This window comes from Triplophysa rosa, linkage group LG25, assembly GCF_024868665.1.
Source record: "Triplophysa rosa linkage group LG25, Trosa_1v2, whole genome shotgun sequence".
In the NCBI taxonomy this organism is placed as follows: Eukaryota; Metazoa; Chordata; class Actinopteri; order Cypriniformes; family Nemacheilidae; genus Triplophysa; species Triplophysa rosa.
In genome coordinates this window covers 3,532,007-3,550,338 of record NC_079914.1, presented here as the reverse complement: position 1 = coordinate 3,550,338, position 18,332 = coordinate 3,532,007, and positions in this window count along the sequence as shown.

Sequence of the window (18,332 nt, the reverse complement as noted above, 5' to 3'; positions counted from 1 at the left end):
GCTTGGTGGCGGTCAACAAAAAATAAGCCTTTCCCCGTCACCCCCTCTCTCCATTCATTCTAAACACACAGGTGAACAGAGGATATACTTTTCCCACTTCCGCCCCCACCAGGTGCCGTAATCAACATAAGTGATCAATGAATGTGATCGAAAACCATACCTGGCACCAACATTCCGGCCCCTAATTATTACAGTTAATACACAGTAATAATTACATATACATAACACAAGCAGTGGAATACACAATATATATATATATATATATATATATATATATATTTATAGTCCATTATATTAAAAAAAGTGATTTAATCTTCTGTTTTCTCTCTGAGGAAAAAGTAAAAAATAGTCCAGTTGATTCAATCAAAAGTTTCATATCAAAGTACCGCAATCAGGATTCAGCTGACTCCTGCAGAAGGCAGATCTTGGTCACAGGCCTGCATATACGGTTGGTTTGAGTCTTAATCCAGACCTGTCTCACGAGTCCTTTTCTGTCTGGAACCACTTCGGTTATCTTTCCAATGATCCAGGAGTTGCGGGGTGCAGAATCATCCACTATAAGTATGATATCTCCAGGAATGAAATTCCGTTTGATCTTTGTCCATTTCTGTCGTTCCTGGAGTTGTGGTAAGTACTCCTTAGTCCACCTTTTCCAGAAAAGATCAGCCATGTATTGGACTTGCTTCCATCTTCGCCGTGCATACATGTCTTCTTTCTGAAACAGCCCAGGAGGTAGACAGGGTTTAGTTTTAAGAAGCAGAAGATGATTCGGAGTCAATGCTTCCAGGTCATTTGGATCTGTGGATTCCTTGGTGATGGGTCTACTGTTAAGAATCGATTCCACTCTTCACAGAGCACTGTGTGCAATGCTTCTTCATCCAGATTTTGTGTCCTCAAAGTAGAATTAAGGACCTTTCGGACAGAACGAATCAACCTCTCCCATGCTCCTCCATGATGTGATCCAGTGGGAGGGTTGAAGGTCCATTTAATTCCTTTTAACAAAAGTGTTTCATTGATCTGTTCCAAGTTCCATCCTTCAATGGCTCGTCTCAATTCCCGTTCTGCACCAACAAGGTTAGTGCCATTATCGGAACGTAACTCTTTGACCTGTCCTCGTCTTGCGATGAAGCGTCGCAATACATTAATACAAGAATCCGTATCCAGTGATGAAGCAACTTCGATGTGTATTGCTCTTATTGCCAAGCATGTGAAGATAACTCCATATCGTTTGACTTCAAATGGGCCAAAATAGTCAACCCCAATATAACTGAAGGGAGGTTCTTCTGAAGAAACTCTATCTTCACGCAAGTCTGCCATCTGCTGTTGACCTGCAGTTCCATGTAGCCGCCGACATACCACACATCTGGCCAAGATCTTCCTAATAGCACCACTAACACCAGGGATCCAGTACCTCTGGCGTAGTCTTGACAACATATGATTTTTACCTCCATGGCCAACCTCTCGATGAATATGTTGTAGGAAGAGATCAGCGATATGAAGGTCTTTAGCTAATATGGCAGGATGTTTTGACTCTTCAGGCATGGCAGCCTTACTTAGCCGTCCTCCAACTCTTAACACACCTTCTACCAATATTGGATTGAGCTTAGATAAACTGCTGTTTCCTATCACACCTTCTCCCTTTTGGAGGCAGGAGAACTCTTCCGAGAACCTTTTTTATTGACAGAACCTGATAACTTCAATTTCAGCTTCTCTGATCTCTCCCAATGAGAGATAACCACCACAGAGCTTGTTTTTGAAATCACACATGTCCTTGGTGAGAGCATCTTCCTGTTGAATTACATCTGATGCAGAATGGGTCAGACGTACAGTGAACCCTTTCATTTTCTTGAGATTCAAAAACAAAGCCTTGAATCTTAGAATCCAGCCCATCACTCTTATTAGCCGTGTCCAAGATGAAGTGCCGTTGATCAAACAAGTCACTGCATCATTTTCTTCTCTTATTGCAGAAACTTCAATAGCAGCTGATACCTTGACCTCAGGATCTTCATATGAAAGTTGTTGCAATTCATCTGGGTTAACAGGCCAGTCTTCTTCTGATTGCAAGAGAAATGAAGGACCAGATATCCAAGTTTTGTTATTTAGAAATGGCTCTGCCCTCACACCTCTGGAGGCAAGATCTGCAGGATTGTATGCAGTGTTCACAAATCTCCACTGAGATGCATCAGAACCCTTGAGAATCTCTGAGACCTGGTTTGCCACAAAGATTCGAAATCTTGAAGTTTCATTCTTTATGTATTTTAATACCGAGGTACTGTCGGTCCAGAAAACAGAGTCTTGAAGCTGTAGTCTTAGCTCCTTTCTCCATACTTTGTCCATACGAGCTGCTACAACAGCTGCCGTTAACTCCATACGTGGAATAGTAACAGGCTTTAAAGGTGCCACCCTAGATTTTCCCATTATGAAGGCTGTGTAACTGAGAGTGTTCATTACGCAGCAAAAGATAGGTAACAGTACCATATCCTTCCTCACTAGCATCAGCAAAATGATGCAATTGAGCAGTAGCTGCCTCTCCAAAGTTCAGAGGTTTTAAACATCGTCTGATGCTGAAGCCTTCCAACTGATGTAGCTCCTTCAGCCAATCTATCCACTCCTGAGCAACAGCTGCTGGTATGACTTCATCCCATTCTAGCCGGTTCCGACACAGATCCTGAAGAATCCTTTTTGCCGTAAAAACCACAGGAGCTAGGATCCCCAAAGGGTCATAGAAAGAGCTGACAGTTGAAAGGATACCTCTGCGGGTCAATGGTCTCTCCTGAATAGTTATACTGAATTTAAAGGTATCTGACTGGACACACCAACGCACTCCCAGTGCTCTTTCAACCGGTAATGAGTCATGGTCCAGATCCAGGTCTTTTACTTCCTTTGCTCTTCTTTGCAGGTATTGAGGCCAACACACCTCGGCTGTTGCTTATCCATTTCGTTAGATGAAAGCCACCCTTGGCACAGATGGTTTTAAGGTCTTTATAGAGGGATATAGCTTCCTGTTATGAAGCTACAGAGGCAAGGCAGTCATCTACATAGAAACTATACATGATGGTCTCGAACGCTTGCCTGCTGCAGAAGACTTTGTTGTCTTCTGCACACCTTCGTAGAGGAAAATTAGCACAACTTGAAGAAGATGTTGCCCCAAACAAATGGACAACCATCCTGAACTCTTCCATACGCTGAGTGAAGTCTCCACTAGACCACCAAAGAAATCTCAACAGGTCCACATCCTCCTCTGGAACTTTAACCTGATGAAACATCGCCTCAACGTCAGACATCAGAACAACAGGCTCCTTCCTGAACCTTGTCAGGACTCCAATTAACGTACTAGTCAGATCAGGACCACTCAGGAGTTGTGCGTTGAGTGATACCCCTTGAAATGATGCTGCACAATCAAAGACAACTCGGATCTTCCCTTTCTTCGGGTGGTATACCCCATGATGTGGGATGTACCATACCTTTCCATCACTGCGTGCCAGATCTAATGGTTGGCACTTTCTCTGCATAACCACTGTATAGAAGGTTATTCATAAAGGCAGTGTAGTCCTTATGGAATAATGGATCTCTGAGAAACCTTCTCTTCAGGTTAAGGGTGCGTTGTTCTGCAATGTTAAGGTTATTTGGCATGCTTAACTTTCTGTTCTTCAGAGGTAAGCCAATACTGTAATGACCATCAACTAGTTTCACAGTATCGTTAACCATTTCTAGGAACCTGCAGTCCTCCCTTGAAAGTCCTGGTTGTTCTTCCTGACTGCACTCTGGAAAGTCTATCTTAAACTGTTGTTTCCAGAGTTCATCAAGTGTTACAGCAGAAATTCTGTTGATAGTAACTGCAGACTGATACAAGTCAGGCCCATCACAACATCCTCCACCTAGAGGTCCATTTACTGTCCAACCAAGCATTGTCTTGATGGCATATGGCCCTTTATCCACACTCCTAATAACTTCAAGTGGTTCCAAAGCTCTGTGTACATTCATGCCTATCAGAAGCTCCACATCTGCGTCTATTACAGGTAAGTACACATGTTTCAAATGAGGCCATATATGCAGATCTTCCTGGCGTGGGATGTTACTCCTATTCACTGGCATCCTACATTGTGTGAAGATATCTGGCATTTCACAGTACCAGTCACTGTCAAATCCAGCCACTTCCAAATCCGACACAATACAACTGTCCACAATTCTCTCCTGGCCCATGGTACGCAAAATAATCTTTGTTTTTCTCCCAGAGAGATTCAGTCTATCCATCAAACCCATTGTACAGAAGGATGCTGAACTGCCCTGGTCCAAAAATGCATAGGTCTCCACTATCCTTTGACCACTCCTTGATTTTACCTTTACTGGTACGATGGCAAGCTTAAAGTCTTGTTCACCGTCCCCAGTAAGACCACTGGTTTGAACTGTAACCAAGGAACTGCCCACTGCACTCTCGGAGTTGATTTTGCCTTTCTCTACATCTGCTCCGTTATCCTTGTGGTGAATATGAAGCACACTAGGGTGCTTTAAGCCGCATATTTTGCAAGAGAGACGTTTCCTACACTCCTTACTGATGTGACCAGTACACAAACAGCCAAAACAAACTCCAGTCTTTTTTAGGAAATCAATCTTCTCACTTTGAGCTCCCTTCTCCAACAAAGTACAAAACTCCAACATGTGTCCACCTTTGCAGTACAGGCAAGTCTTTTCAGGTAAATTACTAATTTTAACCTTGTGTTCTGTTGGTGTCGTTTTAACTGCAGTCGCAGCAGTGGCAAAGCTACTTCCTTTAGCCCTTAAGCGATGTAATTTTGTCCTGCTGCCTTCATTATTTGCCATCAACATTGGTGCATCCTGTAAGTTTCCAAACACAGGATCTGTCATGATTTTCACTTGGCGCTCCAAAAAGTCACAATATCAACAAACTTAGTTCTCCCATGATGCTTTTCCTGAATATCACATGACACTGTTCTCCACTTGTCTCTCAGTTTATATGGTAATTTTTTAATCACAGCGATCATATTGGCAGGTGTATTCAATTCACACAGACTATGAACCTTATCCATGGCATTGTAACATCCACGCAAGAACAGACTGTATGCATGTAAAGCCTCACCATCTTCTGACTTGACTGTTGGCCATGAAGAAACTTTATTCAAATAGGCAGATGCAATCATATACTCATTTCCAAAGTGTTCATGCATTAAAGTCTTTGCCTTTGCATAACTTGAGCCATCAGTCACATGTTGACAGCTCGTGACAAGTTGTTGTGGTTGCCCCCTAGTGTACTGCTCCAAAAAGTGTAGGCTATCCTCGGTATTGTCAGCCCTTTTCTCAATTACTTGTTCAAATGACCGTATGAAAGAATGGTACTGTAGAGGGTCGCCATCAAATATTTGGATGTCTCTCCTAGGCAGTGATGCAAGACGTTGCTGATGCACCAGCATTGTTGTTATCTCATTCTGCCTTTCCATTACAGACAACATGTGGTTCTGGTCACTTTTAATGTTCGTGGAAAAGGGTATATGGACATCTCCATGATGAGACACTGGAGGTGCAGTAGTATTTGGAACTATAAGCGGTCTCATGAACACAGAGGGCCTCTGCTGGAGATCAATAGTATTTAGCCTGTCAAGGCATAAATCAGAATTTCCAGTCTCTGATTTTCCATTTTCATCCTCTCCAGGGTTCTGTGGAACAAAAGTCTCTGCGTCAACGTTAAGAGCTGTCACTGTTTTTCCTTTTTTCTTAAAATATGACTCCATGCCATCAGATCGATGAGAAGCAGCACTCCACACACCAGATTCAGATGTCCTTAAAACATTCACTTTCGCCATGGATGCGGCTATATCAGCCTTAAGCTGAAGTTGTTCCTTTTGTTGTCTTAATTTCTCTTCCTGCTCCTCAAGAGAATGTTTTTCCTTTAGCAAACTTTGACGGGCAAGCAGAGCAGCTATCTCCGCCTCTGCTTTGAGACGTGCTGATGAAGTAGTGGAAATGTTTGATTTTGAACCTTGTTTTCTACTGCTTATGTTTGATATACTGTCACGTGGCAGTATGTCATCCTGGTCATCATGTTGAGAAGATGGTTGCGGTTTTCCCTTTTTTACAGCCTCATGAATTCCGCTTTCTTCCTCTGATAGAATCTCCTGGTGACACTCAGCATCATGAGTTCGCTCTGAACGCGGCTTGTCAATTTCTGAAATCCACACTTTGGCATCATTAATAAATCCTTGATTGTATACGGTGATGCTTGCGAACCATGCATTTTGTCTTTCTTGTTCCTCTGATGGAATTAAAGGCATTAGAGATTTGTGCAATGCAGCGGCATTTTCAGACAAACGCAGCAGAACATCAAACTGTGCTTTAACTTGTGAAACATTTTGATCGTCTCTCATGAGCTCTTTGAGAGACAATATCTGGCCCTTTAATTTGTTTACTTCTCCTTTACGCTGTTTCTGAATTGCTTCAATCTTGCTGGCCAAAGCCTTTGCAGTTAGAGTGATTTTTCTCTTCTCCGTTTTAGAGGAAGTAGAGGAAGAACCAGCATTTGATCCACTCATTTTGTGCATACAGGCAGATGCAAGTAGCCACCACGGTATGAGTACAGCGTAATGCCAACGACCAATAGCCACAGCAATCACATGCAGGCACGATATAATAACCAACGCGCTGAATCCAACGTAAAGCCAACGACCAATAGCCACAGCAATCACATTGTAACACGTCTTTCGTGAGAAAAAGGGGATAGCTCACCAACCCAAAGCAACTTGGTTGCATATACCAAGAAAACTCACAAAAAGTGTCCCTCAGAAACGGATTTATTCCTCCGAGCACACGGCAAACCTCCGTGGGAAACGTGTCACTTAACAAAACTAAGATTAAAATAATAAAATGAAAATGGAGCATCAGACTCCCACCGGCATACATGCGGGGTGCAGTTTTGGCACAAGACAATCTCGCACATGCGCACATACACAAAAGGTAAAAAAAGGAACATAGGCAAATTGCTCTTAAAGGGCCCACACCTTATACCACTCGTTACAGATTTCCCCCCTCCAAAAAAAAAGGCTGCCCTCAGCCGCACACAGCAAACACTTAACAACCCCCATACATGATAAAGTCGAAAAGCTACAGGGCAGGGAGAAAACACAATGTACAACCAGCACAAGCATACATGTTTGTAAAGAGTACATCATTACAGCAACATTGTAGATAAGGGTGACTGTAACAAAAACATGAATAAAGTACCATGAATGAACAAAGAACAACAGCGATTAACACTATCTAAAAACCCTGTTTTATCTTACATATCACTACTACAACTCAAATTTTTGTGTGTGATATGGGTTGGTCCACTTATTCACTGACCAATTAGATGTAACCCTTGGAACATTCCTCCGTCTCAGTGCATAATGACCCTGATTAGAGGTGGTAGGGAAGGGCTCAGCTTCAATTGGGTTGGGTGGAGAGTCCTGTAGGTTGACAAACAGGTGGCCAGGCAGAATTTCTTCAAAATTATCATCTGAATGTGCATTTGAAGTTTCGTGGTCAGCACAAACCACAAGGTTAGAATCATTGGAACAGTCCACTTGAGAACCAAAGTCCTCATTACAAGAAAGTGAAATGACATCACTGTGGGAACCTGTTTTAGGCACGGCTGAGTCCCAAATGTGAAATGGCTGCAGATTCACCACATGGAAAACACCAGCATCCTCTGCAGTATTCACATTGGTAAGTCTGTAATTTACACTGGATAATTTCTTAGAAACACTAAATGGCCCAGCATATACTGGAGCCAACTTGGCTGTAAAGTTCGCTTCAGCAACAGATTTGGGGTGGGTCTTAACTCTCACCAAGTCTCCCACAGCATATGCAACTGTGCGTCTTTTCTTGTCGTAGTAATGTTTCCTTTTTGCATGGCTTGCCTTCAGCGCAGCCCTGGCATGATCATGAGCATCCTGCAGCGAGGCTCTCAAGCTTTCAGGATAAGGTATCTCAGGGTCATCAACTCCCACAGAATTCGGTTGTGTTATCAGGTCAAGCGGCGTCTCTAACTCACGACCGTATAACATCATTGCTGGAGAAAGACCTGTGCTCTCATGGTGGGCCGTTCGAAGTGCGAAACAAATTTGCGGGAGATACCTGTCCCATGAAGAGTGTTTGTCCCCAACGTAAGCACGAATGGCAGTTTTAAGTGTGCGGTTCACCCTTTCGGTGGCATTAGTTTGCGGGTGGTACGCTGTCGTAAGTCTATGTTCAGTGCCAAGAGCAGCGACCACATGCTCAAAGAGATTGCTCACAAATGGGGTGCCACGATCAGATATAAGGTATGTTGGGGCACCGTGGCGGGCAAAGACTTCACCAAGAAACTTACTCGCTGCCACCTGAGCAGTTGCAGACCGCACTGCACTCACTTCCACCCATTTCGAGAAGTAGTCGACAAAGACAATCAAATATTCATTGCCGTTTTGTGTACGAGGAAGTGGGCCGACAAAATCCACTCCAGTGTATTCCCAAGGTTCTGCAGGTTCAATTGGGATCATCAACCCAGCAGGTTTTCTTTGGCTCGGCTTAGTTTTCTGGCACACAGGGCATGAAACGACGTATCTCTTAATGTCTGTCACCATTTTTGGCCAAAATAACCTTTGTTTGAGCCTGGCCAGCGTTTTCGTCACACCAAGATGGCCAGCTGTCGTATGGTCATGGTAATACTTGAGCACCGTAGGCCGCATGGCTGTCGGTACAAAAAGCTTAAGCTGCTTCATAGGATGCAAACCACAAGCTGCCTTAGGGTCCTTGAAATAAAGCAGACCATCCTGAATGACATGATCTTCATCCGTAATGCCCCCTTCAAGATTTCGGAGCAGAATGCCAACCACCAGATCATCAATCTGCATTTGCCTCACTTGAGCTCTGTCAGTTACCATGACTGAGGAGAGACTTCTCAGGTCCAAACCTCCTATGACTGCATGAGCTGGCAGAATGTCAATGGGATCAGAACTGTGTGGCATTGGGTTGCGTGACAGTGCGTCGGGTACACTGTTTCTAACACCTGGCTTGTGGACGATGGAGAAATCAAAATCCTGTAGACGTAAAGACCACCTCGCTAGTCGTCCAGAAGGGTTGGGTCGACTCATCAGCCACTTCAGACTATTATGGTCCGTATAGACAGTCACATGTAGGCCTTCGACATAAGGTCTGAAATGTTCGAGAGCCCAAATCACTCCCAAACACTCTTTTTCAGGAGTCGAGTACGGCCTTTCTGATTTGTGCAGTGTTCTGCTTGCAAAAGCAACAGCAACGTCTCACCCCATGTCATCTTTTTGCATCAGCGCTGCGCCAAGGCCCAATTCACAAGCATCAGTATGGACGAAAAACGGGCGTGTGAAATCAGGGAAGCACAGAATAGGCTCAGATGTGAGACAATGTTTCAGAAAATCCATTGCACCTTGACAATCATTGTCCCAACTGAAAAGAGTTTCCTTTCTGGTGAGTTTAAAAAGTGGCTCTGCTTTTCGTGCGTAATTAGGGATGAACCGCCTGTAATAGCCGGTAAGGCCAATAAATCCCCTCACTTGTTTTACATCCCTAGGCGTCTTGAACTCTGTCACTGCCTCAACCTTCTTCGGGTCTGGAGTAATACCATCAGGTGTGACACGATAGCCAAGGAAGACAAGCTCATTCAAACAGAACTGACATTTGCTTAACTTGAGGGAAAGGCCAGCTGACTCAAGCCTGGACAAGACTTCTCGAAGGTCCGCCAAATGCTGCTCAAAGGTTGGGGATGCAATGACGATGTCATCAAGATAGACTGCACAGCACTTATAAGTCAGGCCAGCAAGGACATTGTTCATTACTCTCTGAAATGTGGCAGGTGCGTTACAGAGTCCAAAGGGAAGAACTTTGAATTGAAACAAGCCACAGTGTGATATGAAAGCGGTTTTTGGTCTCGAATGCTCCTCCACAGACACCTGCCAGTACCCTCGAGAGAGGTCAAGGGTGGTAAGATATCGTCCTCGAGCCAAGAAGTCTAAAGATTCATCAATCCTGGGAAGTGGGTAAGAATCCTTTATTGTTAGATTATTAAGGCCTCTGTAATCAACACAGAACCTAGGGTCACCACATGGCTTTTTGACAATTACAACAGGCGCAGCCCATGGACTCGAAGACGGTTCAATGATGTTTTGCTCCAGCATCATCCGAATCTGTTCCTCAATTAACTGTTTCTTCGCTGGTGAGGTGCGGTACGGTGGGAGGTGAACAGGTTTAGCATCACCTGTATTAATTACGTGCTCTGCCAAAGAGGTGTGACCTAAGTGTCCGTCGAACATGCTCCAGAAGTCTTTAAGGAGATCCATTAATTGCCCTTTATGTGCACTTTGCAGACAAGCCAGTTCAACCTTCTCCTCCAAGGCAGACGGGCAGACATTCAGGAACATCAGGCTTTCAGCTTCAGGAGCCTCAATCCACTCAGCTAGAGCCTCACATGGGTTAGAGGTATTTTCACCCAGCGTTACTGTTCGTGACGGAATATGAATGCTCACAGATGCACGTAGCATGAAATCCATCCCCAAGATAAGAGGAGAAGAAAGGTCGGGAATAATGACAAAACGGTGGTAGAAAGTTTGTCCTTGGAAACCAATGTTCAACCACACAATGCCAGAAGGACTACAAGCAGTGTTGTTTGCAAGCTGAATTGGTGGCGATGTCCACGGTTGAACTTTTCCAGGATTTTTCACAACATCAGAAATCATGGTAGTGCGTACCGCCGAAATTGAGGCTCCAGTATCCAATGCTGCATCGACAGCTTTGTTATAGAGGTTCACTTTAACAATGAACGGTGTATTCCAAAATGAAGAAGATGCATGGTCCTCCACATGGCCCAGGACAAATGGCTCAGGCGGGGACGTAAAACGAGGTTGAGGCACGTTTATCTTCTGGGAGGAGGATTGCCTCTGTGGAACTTCCTCCCCCCTCTGAAGTTTACCTTCTGCCGAACTGAGAATTGGTTTTGCTCTTCCCTGTTAGTACACTGTGGAGCCTCCTCAGTTTTGTCTGGCAGTTGTGGTTCTGTTAAAGTGCTACTAGGCTTGTTTTCTGTAGCCACAAAAGACTGATACTCAAGGTTACAGTTTTGGCAGTTTCTAGAAGTAAAACCAGGTTTCAAACATTTGTAGCAGTACACCTCTCTCACTTGTTTGCTTTTCTGCACCACTGGTTTGCTATGGCTGTCAGGACCAAGAGCTACATGCAGTTCATGGGTACGCATTAAGAGATCAATAACTGACACGATCTGTGTGCCATACAATGCCACTCTGTAGCGTTCAAGGGCATGCTTGCAGATAAGATCAATTTGTTCCTGTTCAGGAGGCGGAGTTTTAAGCTTCTTGAATTCTGACAACAAGTGTGCTACAAAAGTCGGAAAAGGTTCACCTGGGGCTTGTACACGATCCAGGATACCCCTTAAGACACGTTCTTGGTTATCAGGTGGAAGAAACACAGTCTTGAATAGATTACAGAATTGTGTCCAAGAAGTAACATGCGAACTCAGTACTGCAAACCATTTTCTTGGCTCCTTAGCTAGAAAGCGCGGTAGTTCAAGCAGAATTTGTGTGTCACTGAGACCCAAAGAAACTCTATATGCATTTACAAGCATCAGCCAGTCATCAGGTTGAACTTTCCCATCACCCATGAATACTGGGGGCTCCAATCTAGATTGTTGCAAGACTGACGCTAGAGTTCTTGTTGCATTGTTCAGATCAAGAGAGCTTTGGGTTAAACCTGGCACATTTCCAGTTCTGTCACATGCCTCAGCTGCCAAGGACTGGAGATCCTGCTGCATTTGAACTGTAGATGCACGACCATATGGTGTGGAGGAAGCAACAGGCATGACCTGTGGAGGTAACTGAGTTGTAGCAGGGACATTTATGTCTTGTGCACAGCGGTCGATGATACCTCTCTGAAGATCAAGAGACTCATTCAGGCACCTTCGCAGCATCATCACCTCATCTTTAAGTGACTCCATCTGTGCTTCCAGGCATTCAGCAGATTTTGGCACACTCCACCTGGGTGGGCACTCAAAGGGTTTAGATTGGTCAGTTAGATAAGTCATTTTGCCAACCTAAGAGCTACATGCAGTTCATGGGCACGCATTAAGAGATCAATAACTGACACGATCTGTGTGCCATACAATGCCACTCTGTAGCGTTCAAGGGCATGCTTGCAGATAAGATCAATTTGTTCCTGTTCAGGAGGCGGAGTTTTAAGCTTCTTGAATTCTGACAACAAGTGTGCTACAAAAGTCGGAAAAGGTTCACCTGGGGCTTGTACACGGTCCAGGATACCCCTTAAGACACGTTCTTGGTTATCAGGTGGAAGAAAAACAGTCTTGAATAGATTACAGAATTGTGTCCAAGAAGTGACATGTGAACTCAGTACTGTAAACCATTTTCTTGGCTGCTTAGCTAGAAAGCACGGTAGTTCAAGCAGAATTTGTGTGTCACTGAGACCCAAAGAAACTCTATATGCATTCACAAGCATCAGCCAGTCATCAGGTTGAACTTTCCCATCACCCATGAATACTGGGGGCTCCAATCTAGATTGTTGCAAGACTGACGCTAGAGTTCTTGTTGCATTGTTCAGATCAAGAGAGCTTTGGGTTAAACCTGGCACATTTCCAGTTCTGTCACATGCCTCAGCTGCCAAGGACTGGAGACCCTGCTGCATTTGAACTGTAGATGCACGACCATATGGTGTGGAGGAAGCAACAGGCATGACCTGTGGAGGTAACTGAGTTGTAGCAGGGACATTTAGGTCTTGTGTACAGCGGTCGATGATACCTCTCTGAAGATCAAGAGACTCATTCAGGCACCTTCGCAGCATCATCACCTCATCTTTAAGTGACTCCATCTGTGCCTCCAGGCATTCAGCAGATTTTGGCACACTCCACCTGGGTGGGCACTCAAAGGGTTTAGATTGGTCAGTTAGATCAGTCATTTTGCCAACCCGTTTGGCCATTATAACAAAATCAATTGACACTGTATCAAAATACTGTGAACTTCAAAAGCAATGAATCAGAACAAAATTATTTACAAACGATTCAAATTTGCATTACTTCCAGTGCACAAAATAGGAAATTATTAAATGCAATCGAATGCCCTTTGGGAGAAATAAATTGTAAATATAATCAACAAATGTGATATAACAAAGATCCCAAGGAAACAATAGTGACAACAGTTCCCTTATCACAAAACTTCAAACTATACGTTCAGAATCCATTAATTAAAGCATTTTCTCATGTTCAGTCTTTATTTTATTTTTTACCGTATTGCTGTACCGTTTTTTTTTTTAGGCTGAGAAAGTCAACCAGTTCGAAGCACAACGCAATGGCTCCCCACTACAGTTCAAAACAACAGGAAATAATCCAATTCAAGAAAAACAAATCTCGAGTTTAATTTGACCAGTTCAAAGCACCTTCAGTTCTGTAAATGGACGTAACGTTAGTGGGCGTAGATTGATATCCACGCGAACGGCGTCAAAGTAAAAAAAAATGGGAAAAAAAATTCACAAACTTTAATCCCCTTCAACACACATTAAATCAACCTCCGCGTCGCAGCAAATCCATCGAAAAGTGACGAAAAGCCGTTCGCCTTAGCAACACAAAATGTCCGCCAGCATCGAGCAGGCCCCACAGCCTCAGACTTTCGGGCTGGGACTTACAGCATTGTCTTAAGCGTTGTCCGTCACATACAGTCGCTGTATCCATGCAAAACCGCTCCGTGCATCAAAGGCCAGATACAAAATGTTCGGGCGCCACTTGTAACACGTCTTTCGTGAGAAAAAGGGATAGCTCACCAACCCAAAGCAACTTGGTTGCATATAGCAAGAAAACTCACAAAAAGTGTCCCTCAGAAACGGATTTATTCCTCCGAGCACACGGCAAACCTCCGTGGGAAACGTGTCACTTAACAAAACTAAGATTAAATAATAAAATGAAAATGGAGCATCAGACTCCCACCGGCATACATGCGGGGTGCAGTTTTAGCGCAAGACAAAACTCGCACATGCGCACATACACAAAAGGTAAAAAAAAAGGAACATAAGCAAATTGCTCTTAAAGGGCCCACACCTTATACCACTCGTTACAATCTGTTTATCTATACCGCGTGCGAGCTGTTGTTAATTTCTGTTATATTTTGTCATGTCGCATCTTGAGGTGCAGACAGGGTGTGACCGTTTACCGTGAGTTTGAAGTGCGATGCGGAGGCTGGAACAGCGGGCTCAAATCTCGCATTGTGTTGGTTAGAAACCTCCTTAAAACGGCACACTGTCACTTTGCAGACACGATAGAGGAGAATTGTGTCGGCTAAGGCTCAGTGGCGGTTCTAGACTACTGTAACTGGGGGGGCCAGGCAGAGGCCACTTATGCTTTTAGGGGGCACACTAAAGGTCAGTTTATGGTTCTGCGTAGGACCTACGGCGTAGCCTACGCAGAGCCGCGTACCCTGTGCGTACCCTACGCCGTAGCCTGACGCGCACCTCTCCAAAAATGTAACAACGCGTCAACTAAACGCGGACCCTACGCGGACCGCAAGCGCTGTGATTGGTCGGTTTGGCAGCATCGTACTTCCTTCTACGCATTTCCGGCATCTTCTTCTCTGGTGTCTTCTTCCGGCAAGTTCAGAGTCCACAAAAGAACAACATGGTGAGCATCGACATCGACCAAGTTACTGAGCGTCTGATTGAAGAGGTTCGGAAATACACGCATCTGTATGACTCCTCTTCGGCGGACTATAAAGACTGTCAGATGGCGGCGAATTCTTGGAGAGAGATTTCCTCTAACGTCGGTTTGGCTTCCATTGTCGTTTGCAAACACTAGCATACACACACACAAAACATCGGCGAAGAAGAGCAAACCCATGAAAACACAAAGAGCCAACTAGCGTTTCGGCGGTGTAATTGCAGTATGACGCATACTCTCAACGCAGAACCATAAATGTTCACGACGGCATCGTCTACGTACGTAGGCGGCGTAGGTCCTACGCAGAACCATAAACTGACCTTTACATGTCATGATTAATTTTCAGTCATTTTTCACTGTCATGTATTACTGTTTTCTCTAGAAGTAAACTAATAAGCTAATAAAACAAGTTCAGCTCAAATTAATGTTCCATGGTCATTTATTTCACAACACATTGTATATAGTCAAAATAACAATGACAACAATAATAACATTTAGGCACTTTCTGCATCTTAAATGTACATACATAAATGAAAAACTACCCACAAACAAGATATCCAAAAATCAACTTAAGCAGTCATCTAAACATGAGTCACATTATCAGGTATTTCCTTTACACAAAGAAAAAAACATGAATTTCAAAATTTTCACATGTGATATATGGAGCCCAGTCTCATGAATTGCATATAAATAACGCGCGTTGCATTATCGTGAAATATGTATGCCAAAGTTCGATTTTGCGTGCATATGATACGCCTATTTTTGAATGCATATGATATGCCAATTTAGCGCGCGTGCATATTAACCAGCAAGTTGTCTTTTTAACCTGTCCCCTAACCCAAACCCTAAACCTAATGTTAGCGTGCGTGCATATTATAACCTGTCCCCTAACCCAAACCCTAAACCTAATGTTAGCGTGCGTGCATATTATAACCTGTCCCCTAACCCAAACCCTAAACCTAATGTTAGCGTGCGTGCATATTATAACCTGTACCCAAACCCTAAACCTAATGTTAGCGTGCGTGCATATTATAACCTGTCCCCTAACCCAAACCCTAAACCTAATGTTAGCGTGCGTGCATATTATAACCTGTCCCCTAACCCAAACCCTAAACCTAATGTTAGCGTGCGTGCATATTATAACCTGTCCCCAAACCCTAAACCTAATGTTAGCGTGCGTGCATATTATAACCTGTCCCCTTACCCAAACCCTAAACCTAATGTTAGCGTGCGTGCATATTATAACCTGTCCCCTAACCCAAACCCTAAACCTAATGTTAGCGTGCGTGCATATTATAACCTGTCCCCTAACCCAAACCCTAAACCTAATGTTAGCGTGCGTGCATATTATAACCTGTCCCCTAACCCAAACCCTAAACCTAATGTTAGCGTGCGTGCATATTATAACCTGTCCCCAAACCCTAAACCTAATGTTAGCGTGCGTGCATATTATAACCTGTCCCCTTACCCAAACCCTAAACCTAATGTTAGCGTGCGTGCATATTATAACCTGTCCCCTAACCCAAACCCTAAACCTAATGTTAGCGTGCGTGCATATTATAACCTGTCCCCTAACCCAAACCCTAAACCTAATGTTAGCGTGCGTGCATATTATAACCTGTCCCCTAACCCAAACCCTAAACCTAATGTTAGCGTGCGTGCATATTATAACCTGTCCCATAACCCAAACCCTAAACCTAATGTTAGCGTGCGTGCATATTATAACCTGTCCCATAACCCAAACCTAACAGTATTATTTTAATTATTTCAATGTTTCCTCTTCATGTACGTTTTAAAATGGCTGCTCTCCAGCGACGTGCACGCAAACATTGGCATATCATATGCACGCAAAACCTAACTTTGGCGTACGTATTAACAGCGTGTTATTTATACACAATTCATGAGACCGGGTTGGATATATGTGGTTTTGGCACACTTTCATGTGAATGTCATGTTAACTAAATACTCATGTAAAAACTCATGTTTTTCACATGGAATTTCAGGGTTACAAAAGTTGTCTCTCTGCACAACTAAATCACCTTGCTGATGGGTCCTCTGTTCTTCTGGACTTTCTTCATTCTCTAAGCTTTTGTGCATTTCTGACTCTTTTTCGAAGTATCTTCTTTCTCCAGCCATGACTGACTATTATCTTCAGTTTTCTTGTTAAAAAAGGACATTATGTCCTTAGAATTTTTTCTCTTCATTTTAACTGCAAATGGAAAATTATGAAAATGTGTAAATGAAACCTAAAGCTCGACTCTCAAATACACCACAAGTAATATACAGGACAGTATAGAATAAACTGTATTGATTACTTGAACTCTGTTAATTCCTTGGGAACGACAGACCATTTATTTTAATTATAAGGCAAAAGTGCATTTTATCAAACATTCACCCCAATAAATGTAAGTTGCATTTGATCTCATTTCATTAACAAATAAAATTTCTTTAGTGTGTTACACGTCCTCTGGCAGCAGCTGATTCTTTGTATAGGCACGAGTCACGACTGCTTTATATGTAGATTTAACATGCGCAACACCGGAAAATATAGGTCAGTATTTTAATATGATGTGTAATGATATGCATTTTCATTATATTTTTACAAAATATTTCCATTACCTGTATGATGTATGTACCTGTATGTATGTATGTATGTACCTGTATGATCCATTACCATTACCTGTATGATGCCTTCTTGCTGAAGGCGCTGTGGCTACCCGATCCGTCCCGGAAACACGATTTGTTCCGCGCATGCGCGAAACTGACGTCACTTCCTGTCTGAAATAAATCGAAACACTTTACGGCAGTTTCGGGTATGTAGGCTATACACTGACTGCTGTTGTTTTACACTCGGAGTTTAATATATATTTTTTTTATACATTTTGTATTAATTTATTAATAAATGTATTTATTATATCTGTACAAGTTTCTTTTTTCTTACTTTGTTTCTTACAATGCTTTGAGATATTTCCTGGCTTGTTAAATTGTTGCTGAATTATAATGCATGTTTGTTTTAAGGTGGTCATAAAAAATAACTACCCGATCCATTTCGGTTAAAATTTGGTTAATATGTGGCACAAATTAACTTCATTGAATTAAATAAATGGTCAAATTAAACTGAATTGTTTAAATTTGCTAGACACAATTTGGAAAATACAGATGTGCATACAGATGTGTTTTCTTTCTATTCATTTTCTAAAGATAGGTTCTACATAACTGTTCTAGATATTTAACTGCATTTAAGAAACACACAGAATACAGTTATATATATATTCTTTCAATTTATTTATACATTTGTTCCAATCCTCACACACGCTCGCTCACTCTCGCACACACACACACTCACTCACACGCGCACACACACTCACACACTACATTTCTCTTTGTAGAACATAGCATTGACCTTTAGGCCTTGGTCATCAACACAGTACGACAAAAATGTTTCCATGTCTTCTTGGTAATGAAATATAAACAAAAAGGCATCCTTCGCCTCAGAGAATTGACCCCCCAAGAGGTTCTTGATGGCATTTTGTTGATCACCCCTGTTCATCTGCAAAAAGGCAGGCTCTGTCACCTCCCCACGGAATAAGTGTCTGTGATTCTGTAC